Source organism: Apteryx mantelli, chromosome 10 (genome assembly GCF_036417845.1).
Source record: "Apteryx mantelli isolate bAptMan1 chromosome 10, bAptMan1.hap1, whole genome shotgun sequence".
Lineage (NCBI taxonomy): Eukaryota > Metazoa > Chordata > Aves > Apterygiformes > Apterygidae > Apteryx > Apteryx mantelli.
The window spans coordinates 12,330,818-12,347,839 of record NC_089987.1 but is presented as its reverse complement, the minus strand read 5'-3'; positions in this window follow the sequence as shown (position 1 = coordinate 12,347,839).

The window sequence follows — 17,022 nt, the reverse complement described above, 5'->3', positions numbered from 1 at the left end:
GTATGCCAAAGGCTGACGCATTTAAAAAGTGAGAAATTTATGGAGGGAAGAGCCATCAATGACTATTAAACAGAAGGATACTGCTTATGGTTAGGAAATTGGAGCAATTTCTATAGGCTGGGAGACTGTACTGGGGAGATGCCATTGCATGTTACTCACCACTGCTGGAGCCTGGATGCAGGGCAGGATGGACCTTTGGTTTGAGCCAGTAAGATTGTTCTTATGTCTCTAATGAAATAACATCAAGTTGTACTGGTTCCAGGTTGGCCTCCAGTATTAGTCTCGAACTAGCTAATGGTACTGTGCAAATAGGGAGTGTTGCTAAGACGGTAGTGATGTCTGAGCTAGCTAGAAGCAGAGCTCCTGCATAAATGAAATCCTATAGAAAGTGAACACCCTTGCTCTCATCTTCTAGACTAGTCTTTGGTGGTGTATTAAAAGCAAGTAACGTTTATCTGCTGCCAGTGGCGATGAACTGACTTGAGTTCTTTTTCAAGAACAAACATCAGGTATTAATCTGATATATTTAAAAAATATATATTACAACCAAACAGGAAGTTGGCTTGGTGAGCACAAGCTGATATGCTGTCTGAGAGCACTGAATGATGGGCTTCTGTGTAGTCTTTACTGTTTATGGGATAATCAATTGTAGGAATTTCTCTAAATATCTTTGTGTTGGAAGATAACTTTTTTTTTCATTTTACTTAAATTTGCCTTTATTGTTTGGCCTCTTCAAGGAGACTGTTCATTTCCATGATGTTAAAAAAATCAGGTGTCTGGAAAGACAAGCATCTTAGGCAAAATATTCAGTTCTTTTATCTTCCATTGCATCTATTGCTTTGAGATGATAAAATCTGAAAATAGTTCTCTCCTAAACAATTATTAATGCAGAGCTACTGTGTTTCCCTTATTCTTGATGATCAGAGAACTGATGTATTGCTGAGAACTTCAGTACTACTCAGATCTGATTCAAGCTCTGATAGACCCAGAGAAATGTATCCTGTATTTGGTAATCCTTTTCACTGACTATTAATACAATAAAACTGTAAAAAATAAAAAATTTAAAACCCAAAGATTTCCCCCGGTACATGGGAATTCAGTGTGAAACAATGTCACACAAAATGACTACTGCTGGTGAATGGCCCAAGGTTAAACAGTCATTTAATTTTATCTTGTATAATAAGTTACCAGATAACAGTTAATAATTGAAGAGAATCCCATATTTCATAGCAAAAAGCTTCTATATTAAAAAAGATGAAAAAATAGAAACAACTTCTGGGAAATTAGTGTGTCTTTTTCTTTGACCTCTGAGTGCATAAAATAATGAGCTTTTGGTTCCACACATACAAAATCTATGGAACGATTAAGAGACCCATAAGGAAAAGGAAGTAATGAACAGGACCCATACTGCAATAAAGCACACTTTGTGGCTACACAAAGCGTTTCAGTGGGGACTTTGCAGGAGAGAGGCCATGCCAGCCCCCAGTGAAATCTGGGGCCGTTGGTCAGGCTGTTTTGCAGTTACCTCCCTCACAAGACCAGTATGACTCTATTATATTTCATGCTTGGGTAGAAAATGGGAGAAGCAAGCAGCCTTGTCAGAATCGATGCCCTTTTCCATAGCAGCCTCCTCAGTGAGTTTTCATGGTGCAGAAATGGGAGCGGGAGCAGGTTGAGAGGGCTTGAGCTCTGCTCTGGAAATAACAGGAGCTCGCTGTAGTCTGGGGCATGCAAGTGTTGGACTAATTCACCAGCTGAAGTGTTTGGCATCCTCATCTGAGAAGGCCCAGACCTACTTCAGAGTGCCCAGTTCGAACTGCTGTCGTAGGAGTTGGCAGGAGGAGGAGGAGATGAAATGTGCCCTTTTCCCTGCTCTCCACGCCTCGGGGGTGCTCAAGGGAGCCTCCGTCTGTATTCTCCTTGCTTGTACAGTGTCTTTTCCGTGACTGAAAGAGTGTTGGGACAGTGCATATTCTGTTGAAACCTTTGGCACCATCTCTTCCTTTGTCCCCCTGCTCTGGCTGCTGCTCAGGAAGTCCTGCAGAGCACTCTGAAATGTGCTATGGATGTGTTTCCCTCTCTTTCACTCGACAAAGCCTGTTCCCCTGCTGCATGACAGGCCTGTCTTGTATTTGCTGTTGGGGGTCCTTCAAAGAGGGTAAGCATCATGTTCTTTACCCATTTTCAAAATGAATGAATATATCCAGATTCTGGCATCTAAATATCCAACAGTGATTTTTCATATCAGAGTTGTTCCTGAGTTTTGGGCTTTTTTTTGTCTTCACAGAAATATATCTGTTCCAGTAAAAATGTCATCAGATCCAGGGTGGGGTAAAGCAAGAGGAAGAGCTCCACCCAAGCTTAGTGGTTAGGACACTCATCCGAGATGTGGGAGATCCAGATTCAAGTCAGTGTTTTCCTGGTTCAAAGCAGGGACTTGAACCTGAGTCTCCCACAGATCAGTGAATGCTCTCACTGCTGGCTGTTGAGCTGGGGATGCAGGGCTTGGTCTCCCAGGATATTTGAGAGGTTTTGTTTTCATTTTGTATTGTGTTGAAGACAAATTTCAAACACTGAAATAATTTTGCACGAAATGGAATAGCTCTTTTCTAGCCAGCCTTAATTCCCTACATGGTGAGCGTGGCCAGGGGTCTGCGAAGCAGGCGTTTGCCACGGCTTGGGAAATGAGCATCTGGAGGCAGAGCCATGGCTGAGCCATTGCGCATTTGCAGAAGGTCCTTTGGGCTGTGGGCAGGCAAAAGCAGTCAGCCGCTTGCCTGCTGCGCAGGGGCGTTGCTCCAACCAAACGACACACACTCATGGACCAGAAGTTGCCCCCAGAGCACTTAGTGGGTATACAGAACTGGGTGGACAAATAGAACTGGGGCAGTTTTTCTAAACTATAAATAATACGAAGAAACTATTTTTTCTGGGCTCCTGCAGTCCTCTTTCTGTGCGTTGATTTTGTTCGGAGAAAGGGAAACTATATGCAGTGTTTTGAGACATAACCGTACTTCCTGGTCAGTTAAGTAGCTTTGCTTGAAGCTTTCAGGCTAGCCAAAAAATAAGGAGCTGATTGAGAGGTTAGCTGTGTATTTAAAAAAAAAAGAAAAATCTTTTTTCCTCCTGGTGTATCCAGGCATCCTGGTATATCTAGGCAACCTATCATCACTTCAGACAAACTTTCCTGCAACACGTGACTACTGAATTTTCAGTACAGTGAAGGAAAAAATCTGTATTATCTGTACTGGAAAACAATCTTGCATGAGACTGTAATTACACCTGGAGATTTTGAATGAGTATTTTCTAAAGAAAAGCGTTCTGTTTTAAAACTAAGTTAGATTTCACTGAGCTGACACTCCACAATTTAATGTGTGTAGTACTTGGTTAGTATTTAAGAGAAACTGTTTTGGTTTCTGAAAAATTGTAAGAGCTTCCAAGTAAAAGGAAAAGAAATTATAACGTGATGAGAGACATTAAGAAAGCACACACAACTTTGTGTTTGTAAAGCTGAACTGTGGAAGCTGACTGACTGCTTACGTAATAGATCCAGACTCAGCTGGGGAACGGTAATCCGTGCTTGTTTATCTTCGGGATCTATCACTTTTAATGAAGGATAATAGCACTCACAGCAGCCACATACATGCCTGGAAAAAGCCCATGTGTGTAGGTGCAAAAATTTGCCTTGCCTTGGGCAAATACACTTGAAAAATTGAATGCTGTGGTTATAGGTTGGTTTTGGCAGAATCATGAAGGAAAAAAAAAAACAAACCATATAAGTTTCTTGTCAATTATAATATTGTATCTTTTTAACCTTTTGATTAGGCTTTTCCTAATTTTTTAATGTGTGCACCACAGTCATTTTCTGACTGATACACTGAAATTAGAGAAAATTTGAAAAACTAAAACTCTCTCCTGATGCTAATGCGTCTTTGTGCGGCTGAAGTTGAGCCTGTGCTCATGCCCAGAACTGTTTGTCATTTGCGCTGTTGGAGGCGCCACCTGAAGTGCCGCAGTGCTGGGTGCTGGGGGGGTCAGGCTTGCGGCAGGACTTGCGCATCCCTTGCTTGTGCTGCCCTTCCTTACTGCGCGCGCTGACGTGAAGCGTCACGGTGGCTGGAGCAAGCAGCCTCGAAGAAAGAACAGGAGCGAGACGTTAGCCAGCAGCAGCCGCCTCGGCAGTGCCGGGGCGGCACCTCCCGGGCCGCTTCCACCCAGCTCCGCGCCGTCGCCCGGCCTCCACGCTCACCCGTGGCTGCGAGAAGAGCTGTCCGAGGAGATGCCGAGGTGTGAGCGGAGAGGGAGGACTCCGATGGCGAGGCTGAGGCGCTGCACTGTGCCTTCCCCGCAGGCGGCCGGCAGGCAGACTGCCGAGACGTGCGGCAGCGAGGCTTTGCAAAGGCGTGCGACTAGGTGCTTCTCCTTGTCACACCTATTGTACCAGTTGGAAGGAAACAAGGGAGAGCTGGCTGTTGTATGCGGCTTATTCTCTCCAGCCCCCATCGTGCAAAGATACTGTATCTTTTACTGATTTCAGTGGCAGCTGAGTGATTGCAGAGCGCTCTTTATAGGGCTGGCATCCTAGGATGCTCCTGGAGAGCACAGCTGCCCAAAATAACCATTGCTCCTGACTCCGTGGGTTTAGCGGGATGATGTTCTTTTGCAGCATCCCTAGGGATCACACCTCCTTCTTTTAAGTCGCTGCCAGTTTTGCTGCTGACTGTAACCTGGCCGTCTACAGTCTCAGTTTTCCGCAGTGACTGTCTGCTACTGGTTAACTCTTAATTCAGACCAGAGCAGCCTCTCCCACGGCGAGCGAGGTGCAGTTAGCAGCCATCCTGCGCCAGGCCTGACTTTCACGTGGTGCAGCGAGCTCGCTCCCTTGGCCCGTGAGCCGGAGGCAGGAGGCCGGCCGCCCTGCGCGCCCGCGGCGGGGTGGTGGGCGCTGCGAGGCGGTGGCGCTGAGCGCGGCCGCGGCACGGTGCCGGGCTGGCGCAGTGGGTCCCGCTGGCGGGTGGGCACCCACGAGCTCTGTCTGGTTGTAAGTCATTCCCCTCCGTCACGCAGTCTGGCACGCCAGGCCCCGTGCTGGAGGACAGGAGGCGTTTAAGAGCTCTGCTTAGTTGCCTTGTCTGCGTCAGTCGTCTTTGACAGGGATTTCCTCTGTAGCTGGGTTGAAGCTCTAAAATTCAGAGTGTTTTTTCTTTCCAAAATTACCCTGTCCTAGACCCATCTGAAAAACAACGGAGGTTTTTGCCCCCTAAATCCTGAAAATGGCCCTCAGATCATGCCTAAGTGTTTTAACAGTAGGAGTTGGGAGACAGGCTGTGCTGGATGTCCCTGTTTTCCTCAACTGGACAGAGCGCCCCGCTGGGCTACTTCACGTCTGGTGTGGGACAGCAAGGGTTTCCTGTGACAAAATTTCCATCCATGCTGAAAGGACGGCAGAGGTAGAGGATGGGAGATGTAACCTATCCAGGACAGTCTGAGCTACATCTGAGTCACGGTTTAATCAGTTCCCAAATCAACATCACATTTCTAGTTGAAAATATCTCGGTTTTCAGCCTTGCTTCTTTTAGTCTCAATTACTGAACTTTACTACGGAAAGACCAAGTAAAGAGATCATACCTGTTTTTAATGAACCTTTTTCAGGAAAAAGAAATGCCGTTTTGTGAGGATTTCTTCTTGTTTCTTCTGTTAGAAATATCTCTGGACGCATTTATACCTTTCCTCTGAGTAAAGAGATCTCATCTGGTAACCGGTGCAAAATGCTGCTTGTGACAACGACAGGAGAAAAAGATAGCTGCGTTCTTGATTTGCTTTTCTGCAGATCTGTACTTAGGACAGCTAATAATTAATTATCTATATTTAAGACAGCTACTAGCTAATAATCTTTTCAGAACAATGTGAGAACAAAACACAACATTTGTTAGTATGTGGTTTTAGAGGCAAGAATTTCTTTCGTGTGTGCTTGTTCTGTAAGCCAGAGCAGTAGAAAGCTTTTCCACCAAAGAGCCTTTGTAAGTGCGTTGTATTTAAGAAGGTTTTGTTTTTGTAAGATGGTTAATTATTTTTATTTAAAAAATACATAAACAATTTAACTGAGTTATTTAAAATCCATTTGCTTTCATTAGAGTAGATATTTAGTTCCTTGCCGTTTACAATGTATTTCTCAAAGTTGTTTTCGCCTTTCTATCTCCCTGCCAGCTGGATCTTTATTCTGCCATTGCTAGCTCCCTTGTTTTCTGCCAAAAGCTGAAACATTTTTAAATTACATTAAAATGATTTAAAATTAGACTATATGAGTATAATTTGAAAAATATGTTAGATTGACTCAACCTAATGAGTCAGGACTATTTTTTAGATACATTGGGTATATTGTAATATTTTATCTTACTGTCAATAACTCAATAAAGTAAAGAAAAGGGGGATGAAAAAAAATGCTTCAGCAAAGCAGAAAAAAATCAGAGTACTGTAAGTTTTGGAACAATTAGGAGCTGATCCTGCATTATTTTTACACCTAAATTCCCCTTTATTTTACAAAAGTCTTCAAGATACAGCTCTACTTAGGTAGCATTCTTCTATCAAGCTAAAGCAGCCTAGGTTTATTCATTAGGATCTCAGCTCAGAATGGAGATTTCCACTCCTCAGCACACACCAAGGAGCTCTGCTCATGCATTCAGAACTGTTTACAGAGATGGGCTAATAAGAGAAAACAGCTTTATCATTGTGGTTTTCCTTGTGGTCAGCATCTGCACGAGAGAAGGAAGGGTATGAAAGAAGGGTAGTCACATTTCAATAAAAAAAGACAGCAGAGCAAATCCCTCTCTGTTGGATGGGTGCAAGGCCATAGCTTACTGCTGATTTCAAAGGGGCAGTTATGGAATCATACTGCTGTGTGCAGAACAGAGGATTTGGTCCAGGACCTATAAAATTATTCCAGGGAGGTGAGAAAAGAAACATCGTACTGCTTGTGCTTGCGGATTTAATCTGCTCTTGCAAGACATGTTCTGCAAGGGACAATATTGGGGATAAATCTTCCTGTATGGCGCTCTTTAAGCCCGCTGAAGCAAGATTTACACCTCTGTAGCTGCTCAAGGCTTGTGTTGCAGTTGCCAAACACTGAGCAGTCTCCTCAACATTTTGTAACGTGGGTTTATGCATAATTTTGCCATAACTTGGACTAACTTTATCAATTGCATATTGTTCTGGATGACCCGAATCATGACACATGTATGGACAGCAATGACCTGGGGTCATAAAACTGCTGTGCTGGCCCCTCCCCAAAGGCCCCTTGGGTCAAAAGATGAAGAACTAAATGTAAGAGGCAGGAACAAGGCAGTTGTGTGGCTTTTGCAGTATGAACTGTATGGGATCGCAGCCATTTCTAGTACAGGATACCAGAGAATCCCTCAATCGTCAGCGCAGTCCTGCACTGAGCTGAAATCACCTCTGCTAACCAGAAAGTCTGGCAGTTCCTGTGATGCTCGCGTGGTGGGTATCGGGGAGATGTGAGGCCCCTCGCAAGCTCCCCTTTGCAGGTGGTTTGTGGATGAGCGAGGCTGTGGTGTGCCCAAGGGGGCAGCTAAGAGGCAGCACGGCAGCGCGTAACCCACGCTGTGGTGTGCACGTGTCGCAGGGCCGGGCTTGGGGCGCCGCGGCTCCTTCCCGGGTCTGGCGGCAGCAGGTTGCACAAGCGGTGCTCTTCCCTAGCGCGTGCTGTGATGGGCTTGTGTGATCAGTGCAGAAGTATCGATACATGTGAAATGCTTGCCATTGCAAAACATTAAATTGCATTATACTAGACCTCTCTGATCTTTTGGATAAATAATTTGCAATATTCTTTTACCCAAAGGGCCCTGTCTTGAGCTCTTTTACCTAGCTTAGATTCCCACTGACATTTAAGTAAGAGCTGAGGCAACTGTGTTTGGAAACATTACAAAGAAAACACATGCATCCAGTTTGCTCAACAGGGGTGTCTGAAGAAATGTTAAAAGGTGTCCAAGATGCAAATATTTGTTTATGAAACACTCCAGAGAATTTCACAATGCCATATAAGAGCAAGCTAATTTTCCATTTGAACCCTTGTACATCAGATATACGCGGCGTGAATATCCAATCAGCACCTGTCCTGCCACCTCATTTCCCCTGGCTGCTGCTTCGCAGAGTGAGCGTGACAGCAAGGACGCTTAGCCTGCAATACCACGGCTGCTTTGTGCTGGTCTGAGCGTGGGTTCCTGCTGAAAACCAGGTCTCCCTGGCCCCAGCCTTGTTTCAGCACCAGCGCTTACGGAGCAGTGTGGAGAACATGAGCTGGCTGGCTGATGAACCCGGTTTTTGTTGGGTTGATTTTCATGTGGATCAGTTCCCAGATTTCCCTATGCAGTCACACAAGGATTAGTGCTTGCACAAGGGCAGAGATGATAAGGTCAGACCTACCTCTTGCAGCAGCAGCCCTCACTTTGTGCAGCTTTAAGTGACCATGCCGTTGCAGGCTCCGCGTAGGTGCAGATACTGCTTCAATACAATGAGTACAGCCAGGTTTTAGCACAGTGGGAGCATGCAGGGTCCCCAGGGTACAAAGAGGTGGCTTCCCTTCCAACGATAAGAAATCCTTCATTGGTGTAGCTTACTACAAAGTGTCCAAAGAAGACCTGACGATTTCCTCACTCCACACTAACTCTTCCATGTTGATAAGGCCCGGGGTAATGCCAAGAGGCTGGGAAGCAGCTGTCTGCAAACTTCATTTAAATTCTTGTCATTCTTTGCCATATTGTAGGATAACTATTTCTTAGTTTTTCTCGGTTATTTTTAAAAAAGTGAATCTAATTGCAAAACTATGATACTGCACTTCAGCATGTATTGCAGAGTTTCCGGGATCATGTGTCTCTGCAAACTTTCACTTCATGCCGGTTTACTGTGTTCTAATGGGTGAACTTTCTAAACTCAATGTTCTGAAAGCATGGAGGTATTTTGAAATAAAACCCCTGTGGATAAAAATAATCCTCTACTATTTTACTCTCAGTTAACCATGGGACGAGAGAGAGTACAGATTTGGGCAGAAAAGCTAAAAGTGCTGTTAGTCTCAGTGGGACTATTCTTGGAGTAGCTTCTTTTCTGTGTTAATGCATCAGAATCTCCCTTGTCTGTGGGGTAGCAGGAACATCTGCCAGTTAGAGAAGGGAATTAAACCTGTCTCCCTTCCACACCCCAATTTTGGGTGAATGCTCTAGCCACTGATCATTGATGAAGAAGGGGAATGAAGGCAAAAGTCGTGTAAGAAGAAGGTGACCATTGCCCTGTTCTGTGGGGAGACCAGTCTGTTTGCACTGAGCTTGCTGACTTGTTCAAGCAGTGTGGGAAGACGAAGGCAGCTCCTGCGAGCCTGCTGCCCAGAGCCAGGGCTTGCTTATGTCCAGACTAAGCACGTTAGCATGCGGTATTCAGATTGAAAGACACTGGGCAGTTGCTGGGATTTTGATGCTTACAGCTTTTTCTGTCTCTGGTGCGGGGAGTTCTGTCAAACATATCATTAGAGTAAGATTTGCTCAATCAAGCAGAGAATGTACCTAATTTCCTGACCCTAATAAAACAAAGAGAGTATAACCACATTACATTCCTCATTGAGCTCCTAAGCAGATATACCTCCTAGCTACTGTGCAAATGAACCTCTCAAATAGTGGCAAAACTTTGTGGACACCTGAGAAATGGGTACAAATGGTGGAGTTAGAGTTCTATTTCCCCTCACAGGCAGAAGGCTAACTTCTCTTCTTTTTGACCCATTTACTGTTTGCTACTACCAATGCAGAGACTTGGTGCTCTTTCAGTATCATTTGAGAATATATTTGTATTTTTAGAAGTGTTATGCAAGATGCCAAAGATTCACTTCTATATGGACATTCTACCTTGTCGCTGACTTCACTAGGAGTTTGTGAATTAGTACACTTTCAAAGGACCAGCTCCTGAGCTGGCATGTATTTGCAAGTAGATGCTGAGCCCTGCTGTTTCATTAAATTTGTGAATGCTTATCCAGTGTGACCTCTTCATACAGACCTAGTAAACAGAGAGCTGGGGTGGGAACCTGCCAAGACTGGGTTTTCCTGGGGCTCTTCTGGTCTGTCAGATTCCAGCGGAGTCTGGAAATATAGAAGCAGAGCTGATGTTCCTGTCTTGGGACAATTCAGGGTTTTGTTTTGGCAAGCTGACAGAAAGAGGTGAAGATGAAGAATTACAAGGAACATAGTGAGAAATTAGTTCTGGTTGGGTGGGCGAGCCCTTTTTCCTCCATCAGTTTGCTGCCCCTGCTGTTTGTATCATTCTGTGAAAAATCTTCCTGACAAGTCTTCTGTTTGGTGAGGAAGACAGGACCATGGAAGTGCCATGCTGGACTGCTAGTTCCCCTAGTTGTGCTGCTGTTTATATGACACCTGACATACCAGAACAGCATGACCCTTAGGATCAGCATTCACCAGCAGATAATGCTAGTAAAGATTTTATTTCCCATTCTAATCAAATGTGGTATCACTGATATCTGATGACAATTGCTGTCTTTTTAGTAATCCCCACTATGGAAAGCCTTGAATACTCAGTTTTAGTTGCATTCCTGTGATCATTTACTCTTTGCAGAGATATGCAATGAGATGTTTGCTCCAGTTAAGCCAAGACTGAACTGTGCCTCAGGGAGTCAAGCAGCCAGCTACTGAATCTTTATCAAACTGACATGGATGGCCTGCATCCCTGGTAGGGAGATTGAATACCCTTCACAGGAACAGAATATTCTTTCAGCCTTTCAGCGTCGCAGTGTAAGCTGGAGCGTGCGTTGGCTTGCCGGCTGGGCGCAAGGGAGGGGAGCTACAGCCCATTACCTCTGCCCCCACCAGCTGTGGCAATGGGCAGTGCTGCAGGTTCCAGGGACCGTGGGGAGGTATTTGGACAGCTGCAGAACATGAGCAAGGGGAAGAAAAAGGGCTGTCTCCAGGCAAACATGTCCAGATTTATAATGGTCCTATATTTATGTTAGTCGTAACCACATTATTCAATGTAATTGGAGTCAAAAAAATGAATGAGTCTGAAAGAATGCAAAAAATAGTTTCAAAATTCCTATTATAAATAAAGACCTGGTTTAGAGGTTTTGTGAGAACTCCAGAAGTTGAAAGGGTAGCAAAACCCCAGTGTTTTCCAAAAGACAGTGCCAGAAAAGCCTCATGAAAATTCCTCTCAGTACAGACTGACCGCTTTCAATTTATTTTTTATTTTTTGGTGCTTGTCAGTGTCTCATCCTGCCCTCACTCATTTTATTTCACACTATTTCTGTGCAAGCTGACCAATTCAGTATTGGTGCATTATAGTAACAGTCAAGAGCAGGGACTTGCTGTTCATAGTTGCCAGTGGTGGATTTCCCTCCCCTCATCTTGCCCCGAGGTATCAGCTCTTGTCAGCCAAGCAAAGCGATGGCAGCACCCTCCAGTCTAATGGTGTGTTTGTTAGATTTTCGGCTGGGAGAATGTGTGCATTTTTCCCCAGCTGCTTTTTGAAAGGTTGGCCCCTGGCTAAGACACTGTGTTCTGCTTTCTTTTACATCTGTGTGCTACCCGAGGGCAATATTTGTCTGTAGAGTTTCTACTATTTGCCTAATTTTTATTCCTCTGGCTTCTTTGTTCATGGTCTGTCTGGTAGGAAAATACTGAGCACCCAAAAAAAGCTCTGCCTGGGCACAACTGTTGAGACATGAATTTACTCTGTCTTTTGCCCTGTCTAAAAGAAATGTTTCTCCTGCCAGAGAGCTCTCCTGACTGTATTGCTTCTCTTCATTGTTTTCAAGTTAATATGAAGCCTCCTTCCTTCCCCAGGTCTTCTCTGTCCACCTACTCCTGTCTTCTTGCATGATACTCTCAAGAAACATTGACAAATAGTTCTATACAATGAACTTTTTATGGCTCTTTTACTGTCATTAAACAAGTTGTCTTCATTTTGACAAAAAAAGTTCACAATATGGCTTTTAAGCTATAGCAATGCCAACTTTTCCTATTACAGTTAACCTTTGCTCTTCGGTTAAAGCTGTATCTCAGAGGCCTAAGCCAAGGGTCATAGATAAGACATCCCTAGGTTTTTTTCCACCTCTTAAACCGAGTTGCATCAGTGAACCATTAACTTAGTAGATTATTTACTGTTACCTTTATGGAAGAAATGCATACTGTACTTTTCCTGCATTGCTCAGGTTTGATTTATGTATGGGCTCAGTTCTATAGGTTCCTCACCGAGGTAGGGCCTTCATACCACAGCAAAGTAAACAGGCAGCTGAAACTTGCCTAACAGCAGTCAAAACTCACAGTAAGTAATTCACATACTTTTGTCCCCATATCTTTTCTACTTAACAGGCAACACTAACAGTCCTGGTTTGCACTGGGGAAAAACTAATTACAACAGTGTTAGAGTCAGGTCAGTGTTAGCCTCGAGTTAAACTGTGAAGGCCAGGATCTGAGCTGTGCCCAGATCCTACAGGGAGCCTTAGCCAATTAATTATAGCTCCCTGATCCGAGGACAGGTTACAAGCTGGCTCCAGCACTGATTAGAGCAGTGTTAGAGTAGAGATTACAGCATTTTGGGGGCTGCTCTAATCAGGACCAGCTGCTGGTGGCCATTGGGGGCCAGCCAGAGCACAGCTTGGGCTGGACTACACCCCTCTGGACCCTTGGTGTGGCCTCGCAGGGGGCTGCAGGAACCGGCTACACCAACTCTCTGGCAGGATTAAATATCCGGGCTGAAAACGAGCGAGTTCTTTCAAAGGACACAGCATAGGGAAGTGGGGAAGCCATGGGCTGACTAAATCCTCATCCTCCCATTGGGCAGCTCAGCAGGAAGAGATAACAAAATAAGAGACATACGCTGGTAGTGACCAGCTTTTCTGTTCTCTGACTAGCAAATGGAGCCTTCCTGGCACGATGATTTTCCGCTTCCTCCCAGTCTCACCAGCCTATCTTTGAGAATCAGATTTTACAGTAATTTTGGGGAGCTAGACTTCCCTATTTCTTCTCCTGCACGCTCTGTTTGCTGTTGCCAAATGTTATCTCCCTTCTCAGCATGTTGGAGCTCCCTAAAGCAAAGGGAGTGGAGTGTGAGGAAACCAAGGGATTTATCTGACTCAGCTTCTTTTGGTCTTTCAATCAATTGAGAAACAAATGTGATATCCCCCTCCACTCCCTATCCACTGGGCCCATGAGTGTAGTTCAGGCATCTGGAGCTGGATTTTCCAATGGTTGGGAAAGAGCTTAATCCTTATGAGAAGATGTGTAGGGAGGTGTGGAGAAAAAGGGATAGGTTCTCTATTCCCCTACGGTACAGTAAGCCAGGAGAGAGGCGATTCACTCAACTCTGCCAGTAGCCTTTTACAGATGCCTTAAAAAGGAGGCCAGAGCTCCCAGAGAAAGGCAGTACAAGACGACTGTGAATGCTTTTATACTCATTATATTGACTTCAGCTGATTTCTTGACAAAGCAGGGCTTACTGCTGCTTTCTTTCTGTATTTTGCAGAATGAAAGGCTTAATCTATTTTTACAAGCAGGTTTAATTCTGCACCATGTTGCTGCTTTGCAAGGGGGATAGCTGGGTCTGCTGGTGGTGTTACGGGTGCAGGGTAAGAGCTTGACCCTGCTGCTCTGTGGCACAGGGTCCGACAAGGCTGCGGAGGCTCAGCATGCTCTCCGCACCCCCAGGAGCTCTAGTCCTGACTGCTTTCAGATGCAAATTCTCTGTGGCAGCAGAAAAGTCTGGGGACAGCACTGCCAGCTGCTTTCTTGCTACATCCAGTGTGCCAAAAGTGGCACAGTTTTGGGGGGTGGAGGAGAAAGAGAGGACATAGAGAAAACATTGAGGTTTCACTGCTCTCCTCCCACGTGCACCTGCCTGAAGTGCATGGAGCCGTGCATCAGCAGCATTGCTCAGCTTGAACCCGAGGTGTCTGACTGTGTCGGGGCTGGCCGTGCTCTGCCTTCAGCCACCAGGTTATACTGCAGAGCCCGGAGGCCAGAAGCCAGTTAGCCTCGGGCTGCTTTCCTTCCAGCACCCAAGAGTGCACCACCCTTTTGGGTACAGATCCAGGAGACTTCACGGCTCTCGGCTAGAGCATTTTCTTGCCCTCTGGCCTTTGATTAGATGACGCTGCCCAGGCTGCTCAGCAGCAGCATGGTGGCTCATGCCCTGAGGCCCTCCTGGTACTCCCTGAGCCCTCAGGACACACGGCACCCCCCTGCAGAGCCCATCTCCCCCGTCCTGCACTGTCAGGACATACACATGCACTGGCAGGATGCCCCTTTCTGTGCCCGGCAAAGCCCTGCAGCCTGGGTCAGCATTTCCAGGCCCTGTGCCAGCAGCCCCCACTGTCCCCACGTACCCTGCCGCTTCCCATCTGCCGCTTTTAGCACTGCCCAAATGCAGTGCAGTCCCAGATACTTCCTCAAGACAGCTTAAGGAAGTTGAACTGAAGTTTATAATCCGAGGCTAATTCGTGGAGAACTGTATACATTTCCTTTCCCCTCCCCGCCTCCCCAGGAGTGCATCTGTGTCTCCACCCAGCTGTATGGGAGCGTACGTTGTGCTCTCAAATCCCAGCCCCCGTGCTCTGGCCATCCCGAGTGGTGCACGGTGATGTTGCAGTAGGTGAGGTAGAGGAGGCTGTCTGAGGGGAGAAGGGTGAGCTCATTCAGTGTGTGGGACCGTTACTCAGTGTAGCTTTTTCCTAGTTAAACTTTAAAATCTGTTTTGCTGAGTGGATGTAACAGCCTTCTCCTTTCCCCTTTCCAGCCTAGATGCTCTTCAGTCAATTTAAAAGAGCACGTATCAGTGCATCTTAATCTGCTTGTGTGCCACAATATATTATATTAGGTGAATTTTAAATAGGCTTAAGAGCACTCACTGGATCAGCTTTAAACTCATTTTAATTAGACCAGTCTGCCTCTATGAGCAGCTGATGCATTTTGGTCCCAGCTGTGCCGTGGTCGTGCTTCAGCCCTGCCCTCTGCTCCAGCCATGCGAGCTGGTCATTTTTTAAAGACTCCTCTAGATGTAGCATTCCCTATAACGCAGTATCGCTTAAGGTAAGGGCACAGAGGAAACAGTTTAGTCCTATCCTTCATGCTCATGGTGTTGTTCGTAATCAGTGTCAAGATAACAATCTGCTAGTGTTTTTCCAGAGAAATGAAGCTATAATTTCCCTCTGCATGACTTTAGCTCTGAAGAGGAGTTTGCTATGCCCCTTATTACAATAGATGATTGCAGGATTGAGCAAGATGGTGAAAACTTTGAGGTTAAATAAGGACAGAAAGAGAGAGCCATGTGGCTGTAAGTGGGCTTAGCAGGTGAATTTTATGTATCTTTTTCTTCTCCGGAAGACACAAAGAAGTCAATTCTGCTTTTTCCATGCCTTAAAACTTCCCATTCACATAACACCTATCTTCCCTTTTACCCTGTATGCCAGTGTGTGCATTATCTTTGGCTGCTGATTGCTCTCTCTTGGGAGTGTACAGTGGCATGAAAAGAGCTTCAGCTGTAGGACAAGATCCAGGAGACCTTGGAGAGATGCAGTAAAAGCAACATTTGCATTGCTAACTCTATGGTTTGTGGTAGTGTCCTCTGACAGCTGCATCTCCTGGGGTGCATGTCTAAGAAGTGACTCCTAGATATCTCCTGGGAGAAAGGCAAACTAGACTTTGGACCATTTTTCTTCTTATGCAGGATTCATGGCATGGCCCAGAATTTTCTCAGAATTTTCTCAGAATTTTTTCAGAATTTTATAAAGGGGGTATGCTGTCTTTCAGGAAATTAGATCGTTCATGTTGACCCTCAGCTCCCTTGGAGGATTGGGCTGATGGTATTCGTTGCTCAGATGCCGCAGGAAGCCAGCTTTGGCTGTGTGCCACAAACATGCACACTCCTGCTCTTTAAAGCTGCTCCTCGTTATATCTATTGGCATTCAAAAGATTGAGAATTTAAATCTGTATTAAAAATGAAGAGATTAAATTTCTGAACACAACATTATTCTTCTATGGATTTAAATCTGCTTTCGTTCATAACCCAGCAGTTCCACTGAAGTCAGTAGACTTTACCTAAGGAGAAAAAGCACAGAGATTCAGGACTTGCACAGAATTCAGTGCCTTATCTAGAACGTGCTAAAGCTTTATCATGTTAGTGCGCAGAGGCTAGTCCTCTGTAGTTTTTGCTTTAGGGAGCACAGTGATCTTTCTCCATTTGAAATCCAGGAGCAGTTCGCATCACCATTCAAATAACTATTGTCAAAAAGAAATGCCGTTCTTCCTCTTGGAAGCCAATGGATACCAGTGGTTCTAGAGTTTTCTCCTCTGCTGCAGTGTCTGTAGTTTTCAGGTTTTCCTCTGTGAAAACTTCACCATTTCTAAGCTCAGAATTTCTTTCACAGTCACTGTCTGTCTTTAAAAATAGTTTCACTTGCACATTGCTCAATCAATGCTATTCTTATATTCTTCTATTTTTGGAGCTGGAATTTCGGACCTGTAAGATGGCTCTGAGCTGTGGCCATTGCTAAGAAGTGAGCTCCAAGATCCTCAGAAATGGGAGCAACCGGGGTGGCTCCTTTTTTGTTTGCTCTGCCTGTGAGACCTCGGGGTGGGGGGGCTCCCTCATGCCCCAAGAGCAGGCTTATGTCAGGCGTTAACAGCTGAGCACTAACAGTGGAGCCATCCCAAATCACCTCTCACTTCTGGAAACGTTGGCCTTGATTTTTCTATGCACCAGTATCTTCTATCAGCTTCCATTTTTCCTAGGCTTAGAACTAGAAATATTGCAAAGGCGATGAGTGAATGTGAGCAGGCTGGTGGGAAGCCGCAGGCTGCCTGTGTGAAGGGCACGCGCTTGTCCATGGCTGCTGGGAGAGGCCTGCGGCCAGCTGCAGGCTCGGATGCGGGAGCCCTTTCGTGGGTGTGCAGTGTCTGCTCGGTGTGCAGGATGGCATGAATGAAGTGCATCCACTTTTATGGCTGTCTGCTCATGCTC